This window comes from Astatotilapia calliptera, chromosome 1 (assembly GCF_964374335.1).
Source record: "Astatotilapia calliptera chromosome 1, fAstCal68.1, whole genome shotgun sequence".
Lineage (NCBI taxonomy): Eukaryota > Metazoa > Chordata > Actinopteri > Cichliformes > Cichlidae > Astatotilapia > Astatotilapia calliptera.
In genome coordinates this window covers 33,019,679-33,034,813 of record NC_137422.1, presented here as the reverse complement: position 1 = coordinate 33,034,813, position 15,135 = coordinate 33,019,679, and the positions used below count along the sequence as shown (strand labels likewise).

Here is a 15,135-nt window from a genome sequence, read left to right as displayed (position 1 = left end):
GTGACAAGTGTGGATCGTAAGGGCTGGAGAGAGAAATGTTGGAGGTCATGCTTGTTTTGTATTTTGGCATTGCCGTAAACACGGTGCTGTTGTCAAGCGGGGAAATCCTTTGGAATTGCTTCAGAGGAGCGTTAAGCCTCTTTGGTTTGCCATGCCTTCCTCAAAGGCAGCATGTTTGAGGAATTGGAGCCCATCAAGAATTTAAAAAACAACAACAACAACCCCCCCCCCCCCCCTCAAAAGAAAAAAAGAAAAGAAAAGGAAAATCAGTCCCTCCACTCACAATCCAGACAGTTTGAGAAGAAATACATCAATTTATTAAATGCATCCCACAATCCAGGATATATCACACCTACTGTAATATTCTGTTGTGTTATTGCATGGCATGATTTTCCTTTTTAAAATACTCGACAGATCCTTTAGTGTTCAGTGTTCTTAAAGACTAGAATCCTATCATCAGCGACATGCAGCTCCGTGGCATCATTTTCATGCAGCAAGCTGAAACCATGTTATGCCCATGCTTTTGAACTGTAAATAACACAAGTGAGACAGAAATACACATGCAGATTATAATTCCTTAATGAACCACTAGTATGAGAAGTCATTGGCATACAACCCGAGAAAGTGTAAGGCAACAAAAAGGTCTGCTGATTCCCACCAAAGCCAAAGATAAAATCCGCTGTTGTTTTGTCTGCTGGTGCAAGAGTTCTTTGGTAGATTTGGTAAGCGGAGCTGTAGAATAAAGTGTAGGGAGCTTGGCATCTACATGAAAAATTGTTCATCCTGACATGTGCCCAGAGCTGCAGCAAACTTTATCATATGGTAACAGGATCACACTCACAGCAGGCACTGGGATGTATTTTGAAGAGGGGTTTTATGGAGGAAAAACAATCTGAATCCCATGTTTCTTTTTCAGAGCATGTAGCTGCTGCTGCTGCAAAAATCCATTCCATTTATTTAGCTGTTTATATGTTCAGCGGGGTTCATATGCTTCGGGCAATTTAAGCATTTAAAACCACATTATTATCATGCAATTACCATAAATTGTTACTGCAAAAACAAACATTCGTTACTTTTTTCCTCGACATATTCACATGCTGCTTTTCCCAGCAACAGTCATGTGTGAAGTTTTGGCTCAGGATGGATGAGGCCCCCGCCAAAAGGGTTGGATGTTTTTGAACAATTTAGAGTTCAGCTTGTATAAATAATTCAAGTCTCGGTGTCTAATAGCTTATTTTATAACTCAGAAGGAAAATGAATAAAAGAAGAAAAGTTGTTTCCACATCAATATTTATTTGAGCACTTTTCTCTTTTGTTTTGTGATTATAAAGTGGATTCTAAATCTGTAATGATTATTAAAGTTTAAAGCATTTATGTTTTTTTCCCCATTCTGTGCCAGGGCATGAAGCATAGTTTACATTTTTATAAAGACAAGACTTTGCAATCCCTCATGCTCTGTAGTGTACTGAGTTACTCATTTGCCTAATAAGCAAAAGATACTCAGTTTGATCCCGGGAAGAAACACAAATCCCGCGGGAGTTGCGTCAGGAAGGGCATTTGGCGTAAAAATATGCCAAGCTACCCGCATGCGGAAACCCCTTGTGAATAAGGGAGCGGTCGAATGTCGCCTTTGAATAAACATTCACATTAACCTAATCATTAATCAGAAGCAACGTGGTTTACAAGCTGTGTCGTGATGTGAAATAGCTTTCCGTAATTTCCCTACAGTATTATATAACTGCATAGTCATACGTTTTATGTTTGGGTTGTGTGGCATAAGCACCGTGTGTTGCTTTTCTTCCCAGTATTGTTAAGAAGAGTTACACAAACCATACCAAGTCTCAACCTTTCCAGTGGATTTACGGAATAATTCCATGAGTGGAGGTCATTCCAAACCTGTTTCATTGACTCCATAAATAATGCATTATCTTAGTGATCATGAGTCGTTGTTAAAATGAAGTAGGTTTGCCTCTATTAAAGAGAATGCTTACCATATCATTTTAACTAAATTGAAAGACTTAATGATGTGTGAGAAGAAGTTTAAGAGGCTGGCCCTGCGGTGCTTTAAGCTTAAAATACAATAAAACAAAAATGGGAGCCAATCTTTTGTGCGAAAATACAAGTCTACTCTCTTTGCTTTAAAAGTTGTCCATATTGCGTAGAATACCTGGTGAGATAGTTATTTATACCCATTATTCTTTAAGCCCCCTCTCCATGCTGAAACAGGGTCCGGCAGAATGTGGGTCGGGTGTCAACAGTGGGGAGTCCACGCTTGGAATTCTTTTGAACCATTTTTTTTTTTCAAACCATATTCCCCATCAGAACACTGCAGATTTTAAAGTGGTCATTGTTCAGTAGAGTGCCTCACATTGGCAGTTTTTCTTCATTTAATGGTTTTAGATTGAAATTGTGTTCGAGCACACACGGACACACTAAGGCTTGTACTTGAAAGCACTTGAAGACTTAATGATGATTCCACGCAGGCTCTACACCCATTCATGATTTGTGTTGTCAGATGTAAGGTTGCGGGAGCTTGGCAGACAGTGAGTGAGTGGTGTGGGCAGGTGGACCCGTTGGTCCTCAACACACGAGATCCAGGTCATGTGAGCCTTGGCACACTTTAGCCCGAGTGCACAGCATGGTGTCTGCACGTACCAATAAATCTGATATGTTATGTGCAGCCTGTAAAATTCTTTGCTGACAGAGACATTGATAGGGATTGAAGATTTTCACGACTTTTGGACTTGGAAGTTCAAGTTTCTGGTGACTACTTTCTGAGCTTACCTCATTTGGAACTGAGTGCCACTTGTCACTTGCCTTCTTCATAAGTTTTCCCTTTCAATTCTGAAATCCCCTTCCCCCTCTTTTGCTTCTCCCTTCTCCTCCTTTCTCCCTTCCTATCCTCCATCTGTTTGTTGCGCTCACCCTGTGGCCTTGTGTCAGTTGCGGCTGATGAAACGAGGCTGCATTTGAAGTGGGCCACGCTGGGGGGTGTTTTTAGTGACACTGATGGCCACTCCACCCTAAAGCCCTACCCTCTGTATAGAAAAAACCCCCTCCATGTCCAGTCTTGCCAAGCTACCACTCTCCAAAGCCTGGATTAGTTTTTTTCTTCAGCTGAACTTTCATCAGTTTGTGAGGAGCGCAGAAAAAAAGCAAAGGTACATCAGTCGACAAATGCAACTCAGAAGTGAATCACAGTGGAACTTCTGGCCCCAACTCCTCCTGTCTCACAGTTGGTTGCTAGGTCTTTGATTTGTTTTTGTTTTGTTTTTTTGAAAGTAGAAAGGTTTTTTTGGAAATAGGCCTAAAGCTTTTAAACGCATTCCCTCAGCCTCCAAGTCTGATAAAAGACATGGCAGGTTTTGCGCCCCCTTCATTTTTCGTTTTTCGCTTCTGCTGTTGTGCTTTTTCTTTCCTTGTCGTTTTCACAAAGCAAGGGCCCTTGTCTAGAAGCTGAAAGCACCTTTCAAATGCAGACTCCTCTTCCTCTTTCTCTCCTTCTTTCTGTTTTCTCCCTGTGCGTTTTCTTTTCCCACCGCTGCCCTCTTGTGCGTGCTGTGTGACGTATGCCCCTCTCCCATTGGGCTCTACCCCCTCTGTGCTCCCAAGGGACCAAGGGCCTGTTGTTGCTCTTTGAAGAGGCTGGGAGAAAAGTTTGGAGCCACACTCTAAAGAGAAGAAAAGCACTGGCCTTTGGGAGGAGGGGTACCACCTGGCCATGGAGGGGCTTGGCGATTTTCTTCTTATTTTCCCATGAGAAGATGCTGTAGAAGTCTTGGGCTGACATCAGCGTAGCTGGGGGACTGGGAGGTTCAAGGAAGTGGACGTGGCTTTAATGTCACATCAGGCATCATATGTCAAAAAGATTCCTGAAAGCTGGAAGAGTTTCTCCTGTGTGACAAAGCAGAGTGGATAACTCTCAGCTGTTGTGAATGGTGTCTTCTTTATGTCAAAGAATGTTGAGGTTTTGTGTAAGATTGAGCTCTAGTAGCATTTAGACACTTGATCAGGGTTACTTGTGTTTCTTTTTTATTAAATCTAATGAATCAATTTCCATATATTTCACCATATTATACCTACAACGGAATTTATTAAGACGTAGAAGTCTTTAACATATTCTTTGTGAAGGAACTGTCACTGTAGGTCTCAGTAGACATAAAATTATTAACATGTCATTAGCCAGAGTGAAATGCTCATGTATGTGCATATCTGTTCAAGCGTGTGCATGTAAGTGTGCAGTGTGTCTGGAGTCAGCTGTCCGGATGCACTTCACAGATCAAAGGCTTCCACGGGAATGTGCTCTGAATCTCAGGGGATTAGCAGCTGAGATTGTGCTTTGTTTTCCCAAATATATGCTCAGTACGGAGCAACGGATAGCTGTTGATCAAAGTGTCTTTCTGGCTGGAGAGTTTTGTTCCGCACTTGAGGGTGGCATTTATTTCACGACTCGAAAGAATGGATAGAGGATGTTCTCCTCTTTAGTCTCCCTGTGGATTGAAATGGCTGATAAGTAGTAAACAGTATGGATGGTGCGACTCTAATTACAGAGTTTCTTTAACTGACGTCATTATCTTTTTTGATGTGTTTCTGCATGGGACATGCTAAACTTATAAATGTTTTGCTTTTTACATTTTTGACAAGAAACATGAAGTTATAAATAAGAGTAATAAAATGTAAAACATGTAGATAGCTAGAAGTTTCTCGGAGCCAATTGCAAAATTTTGAAAATTTGTGGTCTGTGGTCTGATATGTTGTAGTTATTTTTCCATGTTTTTCTTGCGTAAAGCGAATGCAAAACTAGACTTTCATACTTCCGGGATAGGCGGCGTTGTGTGCATGGGTCTGGGAGAAAACTCTAGGTGACTGGGGACCCTGCGGTGGTCCTGGGGTTTCTGTGGGAGCTCAGTGCTCAATTTAATCACCCACTTAAAAGGCTCAGCTGAAGTGGGTGTTTAAGTGTTTAAACCCTGAATAATTCTCTGTTGTTTGTTTATCGGGTTCCCCTGCGGGTTGCGCTGTGGCCCATGCAGTAAGTGCTGAATAATTTGACTGAGCACTCAAACTGACTCTCATATAAGACAAGATTAACATCTGCATAAAACTGCGATCAAGCTCTCATGAGTGTGTAGTGAACATGCACACTTGTGGACCATGAAACACAGAAGCACTCACTGATATACATACACGTGTTTATCCTGTTATGTGAATCTATTTATCACAGCTAATAGTCTCAGTGTGATTCTCTTCCGCATCTTTGTCTTACAAACTGGACCTAGGGAAATGCCACTGATGGAGTTCACAGCTTCCTTGAACCCTGCTGGTGTATTTATCCTCCTTGTGTTTGTGCTCTTTGGTGACCAGGGCTCTAAGGCCACCTGAGGTGGAGGGAATGGAGGAAGTGGGTTTAGGTAAACAGAGGTGGGAGAGCATTGTGCCTCTTACTGACAGAGGTTCCAGGGCTCCTCAACTTTTCCTGTGGCGCCAGGGATGGAGGAGGTCTGGATTGTCTGTTAGGGGATGTTTTTAGTGGAAGGAAAGTTAAACAGAAGATCAACCCTGCTGAAAGGAAAGCTGTCCACCCCCGGTGTGTTTATTCTCCACAGGTGCCACAATCCAAGGAGGACCTCACCCTGTAGGCACTGAATGGAGAAGATCAGCCCTCTGCTCCCCAAAGAGCCATTTACCCTGTCTTTCAAACTCACAACTTCTTCGCTTAACTTTTTCATAGCAACAGAAATGTCCCACTCACATTTAAAAAAATTCTTAAATGTAGGATTTGTACGTCTTTAGGGACTGCAGTCTAATTTTCAAGCTCTTTAGACTTACAACATGGTCTGAAATGTAAATATAGGTTTGGCTGTGGGTTTATGAGAGATGATGTGCAAGTCTTATTACCATAGGCGTGTATTTAGAGTGTTAAAGTGTCCTGTTTTTTACCATCAAATATTTCCTCTTCATTTTAGACAACTTTATATTTGGAACCCAATTCAAACAACATTAAATTAAATCCCCTTCTGTCTAAATTGAAACCTACATTTGTGTATATTACTCTGATCTTCTCATTGTCATTGTTCATAAAGGATGTTAATGCTTCCTGTATGCTATTTATGGCAATTACGATTCTGACACAATGCAGCTGGTCTATTAAACCATTAGGAATTTTATTTTTAATTTTATCTATGCTTTAATATGAACAATGTTAGTAAAATGTGGAAGCAGTTTGCAATTGTGTAACTACTCCACTGCAAGTTCATTATGGTGAGCAGTGACACAAGCCACTAATTCCAGTCAGCTATGAATAGAAACGTGCCTCTGGCACCAGCGCGCTTGTATATAGTAGTTGAAGTGTCTATTTCTGCTGCTATGTTTACTTGCTAAGTTGAAACACTCTCTGTAATTACAGAGATTATAAGTCCACAGTTAAAAGGTCAGATGTGAGCGATGTTTTGAGGTGGTGGCTTGTGGCTGGCAAGATGGCTGCTCCAAACATGCTGCGCGTTCATGTGTGTGTGAGTGCATGGGCATGAGTGTGCACAGGCAGAAAGGAAGAATTTGGCCACCTTGGTGTTGAGGTCAGTCCCATCTGGTCAGCATGCACATGTTAGAGGTTTTCATAACTGCCACCTACCACGCGGAGTCCCACTGTTTATTACAGTGACAAGGTTTAGTATTTGGCTTTGAATAAATGCACCAGCAACTGTCATTTGGGGGAACTTGATTACAAAGATCTGATTTTATGGCATTTAATCTACAGGTTGTTTTCTTGTGTATGGTGGCTGGAATGAGCCCAGAAGGCAGACCTAAAAGAGACCTTACAAAACTAGCTTAGTAGATGAAATATTTGGTGTGTGCCAGCTTTTAATCTGACATGTAGTATATCCAATAATGAAAAATTGCTCAAAAAGAGTCCTTTCTTAAAACATTACAAACTTACATACAAATTATGATTTTGTTCAGAAAATGTAAGATTTTAAAACATCGTGGAAACATCATCATCATGCATTTTATGCTATTTTGGAGCAAAAACTTTAAACTGTAGCCACTGGCATGTGAAGTTACTGGGGTGGATCTTCTCATTTGTCTTTGGTAAAAGGCTGAAGTGCCTGTCACTGTCTTGCTGCCCTCGAGGTAGACTTCTTGACTAAAACCCTTTTCCTCCCACACTTTGCAGTACTTGAGACTGGCGTCTGAAGCCACCCAGACGACTGAAGGACTGTCTCTCCTCAAAGAGAGCTTTGACTAATTACTAAAACCCTCTAGACACAATGTAACACATTGAGTCTTGCACTCAGACACGGAAGCAAGAGTGTTTCCAAGCATTTGTCTTAAATATATAATCCATCCTATTTTGCAGTAATGACTGACACATTTGGCAAATACCATATTCTGTTAAAATGCACAGCCTGGTTCTCCTGGAGAGCTACTAAAAGTAAACTAGCTAACCTAGAATGGTCTCTGAAATAACGTGTTAGTTACAAATGTGATGGACACAGAAACACCTTCACATTGGTGCTTTCCTCCACCGTACTTAACCTGGATCATACAGATCTTTACATCACTAGATTTGCCAGTCTTACATGATGAGAATCTCTGTCAGTTTACAACTCTTAGCTCTAGTGCAGCTCTTAAGTCAGATCAGTAAATAAAACAAAACAAGAAAAACCTCCACCAGATGATGACCTATGCCAATGCCCATATACTCAGAAGCTGCTTCAGCCTAGCAATGAAATTGTTCTTTATACAAATGCTGCTGAAGTTTTGACCTCTTCTTTACACCTTGGAAGTAGTTGTGCCAATATATTTGGCAAATTACCCAACCATAGTGCATGCATGCACTCGATAACCCCAGAAGAACTGCTCTGCCCTTTTTGCCAAGAAAGGTTCAAAATGGAACAAATTTCATGAGATATCTAACCACATACGCTTTTGGAGATGAGGTGTGTCATTTTGTGTAAGACACCCTCTCTTCTCTTTTAATCTGCTCCTATTCTCTTTTCCCTATTCTTTGGAACTGGGCTTGGCTCTGAATTCAGAGGGCCATAATGTTGTGATTTGTTACTTTTGGCAGTCGGGAACCACCTGTAAATCAAGGCCAAGCGACAGGCCGTCTCCATTCTCTTCCAAACTGTAGCTTTCACTTGAGAATTGACATTCCCAAAATGCAGTTCACTGGCTGGTTGAGAACATGTTATAAGGATTAACCTCTTGCTCATATCCCATTTAACTCTCTTGACTCCCAAAGAAAAAGTTTAAATAAAAACCTTGCTTTCTGTTCACATGTAATCTTTATGTCTGTCTGTGACTGTTCTCTATGAACTCTGTTAACTAGAAGTTCAACTGTAGACATCTCAGTAAAAGAAGACGCAGAATGACTACGGTTAACATGTTGGAGTGGTAACTGCTGTAAAGCATGCGTGCTAATAGTTTTGTTTACAGCTTTGGCAAAGTATATCTAATCCTGGCAGAGCTGGCTCTGTTATTTTTTAATACTCTACAATATCTCAAGTAGGGTTTGAACAAAGTAAGAAAAGTTTCCTAGATGAAGCCCAATATTTCTCCCGTTGTAGGAAACGAAACAAACGTGATGAGTTGTCTAAATTGCTGTAGGGGCGATCATGGCGTTAGACTCTTGATCTTGACACCATGCTTCCCCCCTCTCCTCCTGTCTGGCAAGATGTGGCTTTGATAAACACTGTGATACATGTTAATCGCAGTGGTTACATATTTTTCAAAAGCTAATCAAGGTTGTTACCTCAAGTAACACGCAGGGTTTACTGCCCGAGGGGCTGGCTGAGTTGTAAAAGCTTATCTTTGCAGGTGTAAAAGTTTTGTAAATGGGTCATTAAAGTGTTGGCCAACTTCACACATAGAACACAAAAAAAGCGAGAGGGGGAGGGAGATTACTTTGGATCAGCATGTTTCTGAAGCATAGAGATGAGGGCTGTAAATCTCTGCTAATATTCCACTGAGCCTTTCAGGAGGCAGCCTTTGATGTGGGTGAGGTAATGTGACCAGCAGTGTTTGCAATGTTAATCTGACGTGGAGAAATGACTGGTGGCTGTGCACTATCGCTCCACAAAGGAAAGGCATCCAATCGCTGCCCTTGATGGTGGTGTAAAAAAACAAAAACAAAAAAGCAATAACAACAAATGAATTTGAAGAGAAAGCCAACACGTGTGCAAAATTTGCACTTTCACCACACGGACACGTGTCGTTTAATTTAACATACAACACACAGGGTAAGGTCTGCTGAGCCACACCATATGCAAGGATTTTTTTTACCCTGGTGTGTGTGTGTGTATGTTTGTGTGTGGAGAATCTCTCCATGACCTGTGTTGTGAACTGGAGTTAACACGGTAAGCCCTCCGGCATGTGCAGCCTCCTCAAACCCTTCCAGCTTTGTGTATTGCTGACCATGCACACTTTAATCATAGAGCTGCTTCCTCCAACCTGCCTGGTGATGGATCCAAACTCTGTGGCTATAATTTCCTTCCTGGGGTGCAGGAAGAGAGGTGGGTGTGCCGTGACTGAGGGGGTGTCAGACATGGGGCCGCCGAGTCTGCAGAGAGTGTGTATGTCTTTGAAGCTCCCTCTGAGACGTCAAATTACACATTTAGCCCTGTTTAGTCGACAAAGTTTAAGGAGTTGCAATTGCTCAATTATTCTTTAGGTTTGTTATCCACTCAACTTAAGTGTTGCTCTTTCTGTAGAGGGGGTGAAAAATCAACGCAGACAAAGTGGTTGAGATGAAGGAGAGGAAACACTTTTTCACATTGTGTAATCTGATTATAAGCCTTCTGTTGTGTTTTTGTTTCTCATTAAACCGGTAACAGTGTTGGTCAGCTGTGTAGTATGTTTACTATACAGTACGTCTAGCATACGCCAGATGTACCGTAAGGTGCTTCAGATTAAAAGCATCCACCAGATAGCAGTTATTTTGTGAAAGGGTGCATGTGAAAGGCTCAGCATCAAAAGATTTTCTTACTGTGACCCCTTGGAAAGGCATTGAGTTTCTTATCAAAGGCATAAAATTGCATTGTAAAACAGAGCAGATATGACTTCCTTTTGGCATTGCAGACTACTTATGAAATGTGTCTTACGCATTTGTTCAGAGTGCTGCAGTGCTCTGAAATTTTAGACAGCCTAAGCATCTGTTCTACTGGAGTGATTTCAGTAAACTACTTCATCATATCACGATAAGCCTGGTAGTCTCTTTGTAAAAACAAAAAAACAGATTTATCATGTTTGGCTGGAGAGAAATGCAGAGACATTAATTTGCCATGGCTCTCAGGCTGTAGGTGGTTTAAAAATTGGCCCCATCTTCCTACCCTCCATAAATGGGACCGTCTCACGTCAGCTTTGCTATGCTATATGATTATCTGAGATCTTTATTTCATGTGTGAAAACTGATCCCCTTTGAAGCCTCACTCAGAGGCAGTGCATTGCTTCACTACCTCACATCAACACCCTCTATCTTGGCTCCATCTCAGAGCGTCATGTTTTACTGCTATGTAGTGTTTTGAATGAGGCTGTTTAATGTTGCTGGAAGGTGAGGAGCACTCCAGCATAAAGAGCTGAAAAAGAAGCTTGAATCCAGGTCTAAACTGTTTTTTGATGATTATTGGTGGTCCATTTTTTTCCTTCAGCGGCACCACCGTGACGCTTAGCATACATAGGATAGGTACTGCTCCAGATTCCAAGAGGTGTGTAGCTCAGTCCTTTGAAATTGCCTCACTTTACTTTTTAGGATGGTGAGGGGGGGAGGGGAGGGGGTCCTCTCTTGAGGTAACACTACACCTATAAGCTAATTTGCAGTTCTAAAACTAATAAGATTTTTTGTGGTTGTTTTACTCTTGGTTTTCAGCACTGGGGCTGTGTGTGTGTGCTTTGGAGCTTCGGAAAAATCCCCATGCTATACAGCTGTTTTCTCCATTAGTAATTCATGAACTTTCCTAATGGCTTCAGTCCAGGTTACTCGGAATCAGTCAAAATCATTCCGGTTGCCAAGTGGACTAGATTTATGGAAATATGTATAAATATATGGTGACAACTTCAGTGTGTCTTCACATACCTGGTATGAGGATGCGCAAGTCATATGTTTGTATTCTGTGATATGGCCTGTGAATTAACATATATAAATGCAAATATTGAACATGTTGTGGTTGCGAATCTTTTACAAGTGAGAGTAATCACTTCTCACTTTCTGCAGTACTCTTCTTCACCCCCTCCAGTGCCTGGTGGCTTTTATGTAAGTGTCAGTGCCCTCAGCCCTCCCGTGTTTGAAAGACTCAGGGAAGCAGCCATACTTGGAGAAGCATCGCTGCTATTTCCACTTTCTGCCTGTCTTGCCTGTTTGGCTAAATGGCTGTCTGTGTGCATTGCTCGCCGCTTCAAGTCCGCACCGCTGCTCAGAACTGTGCAGCTCTGAAGGTGTTTTCTTGCAACGGAGGGAGGGCCGCAGTTCTAATGAGATTTTTCCTGGGTTTTGATGGAGTGCCAGTAGTGCTGCCATTGCTCTCGAGGCCTGACTCCACTGAGCCCTGGCGCGCGATCAGGGAGAGCTGTCGTCAGTTGCATAAATTGTCAGCCTGTGTGGTGGGTCATGAAGGCAGACAGCATAGAGACCAAGAAGCCTTGTGGGACTTTCCCCACAATCACATACAAGTACATATTACTTGCACTTTAATGTACCCTTTTCCTTCAAACACAGACTTGAAGAAAAAGTGGCCCAGTGGGGTCCATGTCTGCAGTGCCTGTGTAAGAATGACACTAGAGGCAACTTTCTAACTTACCTCTGCAAGTTGGTTCTGTGCTGACATGTGCTCACTTTTTCACTTTTGCTGTCTCCTTGCTCTATCCAGGGAGGCAAGACCAAACCCACTCAGTTACTGGAAAAACAGTATATGAGGCAAAAACAGAGTTTGGATGATTGTAACAAGCTAGAATGTCAATATTTGATATGACCACAGTTGTTATTATTTTGAACTCCCTTAGACAAGCTTTCTTCTAAATTCTTTAAGTTGTCTTCTGGAATATGTTTACAGGCTTCTTGAAAGACATTCAAAGCTCTTCTTTGGATGTGGCTGCCTTTTGCTTCATTTTCTGTCAAGATGATCGTGCACTTCATCAATAATGTTGAGGCTCAGGCTCTGGGGAGGCCAATCCATGAGTGATAGTGTTCCACTGTGTGTTTCTCTATCCAGGTATGGTCAAAGGAGCTTGCAAAGAAAAGCGTCTTGACTTTTTAAGTTGCTTGAAGACGTTTCACCTCTCATCCGAGAAGCTTCTTCAGTTCTAAGGTCAAATGGCGGAGAGTCCCAGATTTAAACCTGATTTAAAGTCCAGACGCTTTTCTTTGCAAGCTCCTTTGACTACAATGACCTGGATGACTGAGAACCTTCACAGACCTATCCAGGTATGCTTTTACTGCCAGTGCAGTAAAAGCATACCTGGATATGCCTTTACTGCCTTGATATATGTTTGGGATTAGTGTCATGCTGAAAAATAAAACTGTTGCCAGTCAGACTTCCAGATGATTTTGCATGGTGGATATGATAGGCAGGTACAGAGCCTCCACTAGGTATTTTAAGACCTTTTATCTGGGTTAGGCTGGATAAAAGGTCTGTCCAGACATCACGAACTGCATCAGGGACTTATCTGATTATTTCAGGATTCAAATAAGGGATCCTTTGAGTCATTTATTTTTTACAATTTTCAGGTAGTAGTCTGGTGACCATGGGGATGGCTTCAAAAGGAAGATCCCTCACCTGCTTTCTTCGTTCCTTTCACGTCAGGAGCTCGGATACTCTCTGGTCGTCAGCCTTCGTTTGTCTCCATTGGTTCCATCAGTGCTGTCTCTCGTTTCACTCTGACATCCTGGTCTGTTCGTAACACCGATTCCTTTCCAAATCCGCCTTTAGCACTCCGGGTGTTACTAAAGTAAACTGTGTGCCCCTTCCTACCCATTGTCAGGTCTTTGCCACATTTGGATCTAGCCAAAACACAATCCATGTGTCTCACCCCGCACTGACATTAATCTCAGAAAATATTATTTTAACTGCCAACAAGGCCAACGTTTTAGTACCGTGAGGTTGTCTACCCGAAGCAAGATGAAAATAATTTGTAAAATGTGTTAATAGGACTGTGGCATTTTAATTTAATTTCCTTCAGAATGTGCTACAACAAATTATTTAGAATTAAATTGGCTTCGTATCAGGTTGGGCTATGACAAATATATCCATATTAGCTTTGATTCTGTCTCATGCACACTGCTATAAAAACTTTAAACAGTCTTCAGCCTGACAGCTCCATTGTACAAAGATGTCTGATTGCATCTGTGTGGGAACTGCCTAGTGAACTCACAGGGAGCTAGTGGTTTCATGTGTGTTGCCTCCTGCGAAGGCTACCCAGGCAGCTTTGTTTACAACAATGGGGGCGATCGTGGCTCAAGAGTTGGGAGTTCGCCTTGTAATCGGAAGGTTGCCGGTTCGAGCCCCGGCTTGGACAGTCTCTGTCGTGTGTCCTTGGGCACAAGGACGGTGGTCAGAGGCCCCGGTGGCGCCACTGTCCGGCAGCTTCGCCTCTGTCAGTACAGCCCAGGGTGGCTGTGGCTACAATGTAGCTTGCTATCACCAATGGGTGGATGACTGGTTGTGTAAAGCGCTTTTGGGGTCCTTAGGGACTAGTAAAGCACTATACAAATACATACAATTTGTAAGGTAGTTGAAGTACATTGCTACGACGTTAATAAACAGTGACCTCATCATTTTCCCTTTAGTTAACAAATAAATATTGGAAATTTGTATCAGTCATCGTTTTTTTGTAGCTTGCTACCTTTGGATTTGGACTTTGCTATCTTACACATATTGCCAATTTAAATAAAATAGTGTGACGTTAACCTGCTTTTACCATTGACCCGCCCGTTTTATGAGCACTCTCTTATTTTGTAATTTAACAGCCAAAATCACAAAATAAGTAGTAAATTATAAAACATCTTTAATAAAGAGTTAAACATGGACAAAGAGGTATGTAAACCCGCCATCTATGTCTAGACTATCTAAAGACACATTTTCTGACTAATGGGTTTTGGAAGGTTGAAATCTTTTCAACACAGTTTTAGCACCAGATAATATTTTATTTTTAGTTTGCTTTATACTAATGTAACCCCAATCAATGAAACAGATGATGTTAATTTGGCATTGTTTTTTATAACATCTAACAGCTGACAGTTTTGTTAATAAATAAGACAAATAAAAGACATTTAAAGTTGTAACACTGTATATGATGTTAGCACAATAAATATTATTAAACATTTCATCCGTCTTTGGCACTTCCAAATCCATATTTATAAAGTGTACCGTTGATGAGGTTTCCAAAACAGTTCCAATGGCCAAACTAAACAGGCCTTCAGACCAGTGAGCAATGTAGATGGGATGTTGTAATGGGACTGGCACACTGTGTTCTGTGTTACAGTCCAGTAATAAATCACTTTCTGGTGAAGGGGATTGAACAACTTTAAAGCACACAGGATTCACACGTGTACGCTTACACTAAAACGCTCGAAGAAGCTCTGAAAGAACGGGCTGCTATTGAAAGCGAAATGCTTTATGCTCTGGTTTCCACAGAACATTTAACATCATGTCAGGAAATTGTTTTAGCTGGTCCCAAGTCGAGAAAAAAATGTTTGTTTGTGCCCTGGAGGCTGCAGTTTGGGCTGAATCCCACAGAGACACTACTGGAAAGTAACTCGATGATTGAGTTTTCATAAAACTGCCTCAATGAGAAACAGGAGTGCAAACACCTAATGCTGTAACACCTATTGTATAACAGAGTCAGATCAACAGTGAGTCAGTGTGGATTTTATGTCATTATGGAGGTTTAAATTTTGTCTAAGCTGAGGTTGTGCTACTGTAGATGAGAGGGGTGAAAGGGCATCTTCTCTTTGAAGCGCTCTGTCACAGTGACCTCTGCCCTCTGAATTTACAAGAGTACCATAGATGCCCATTACTGCCTCATTTCTTTTCCAAATAAGATTGATGGCTCTGTTGTGGTTACTGTTTTACATGCATTTTCAAGATTATTGCGGACACGCACTGTGTGTGAATTTAATGAGACATGGTCTTCTCGTTTGAT

General features: G+C 41.7%; 1 protein-coding gene across 1 annotated transcript in view; it reads left to right on the top strand.

The window, feature by feature from the left end:
• nkd1 (NKD inhibitor of WNT signaling pathway 1) overlaps window positions 1-15,135 on the top strand; it is a 30,682-nt gene that overhangs the window by 1,218 nt on the left and 14,329 nt on the right. The gene's annotated exons all lie outside the window — the stretch shown is intronic.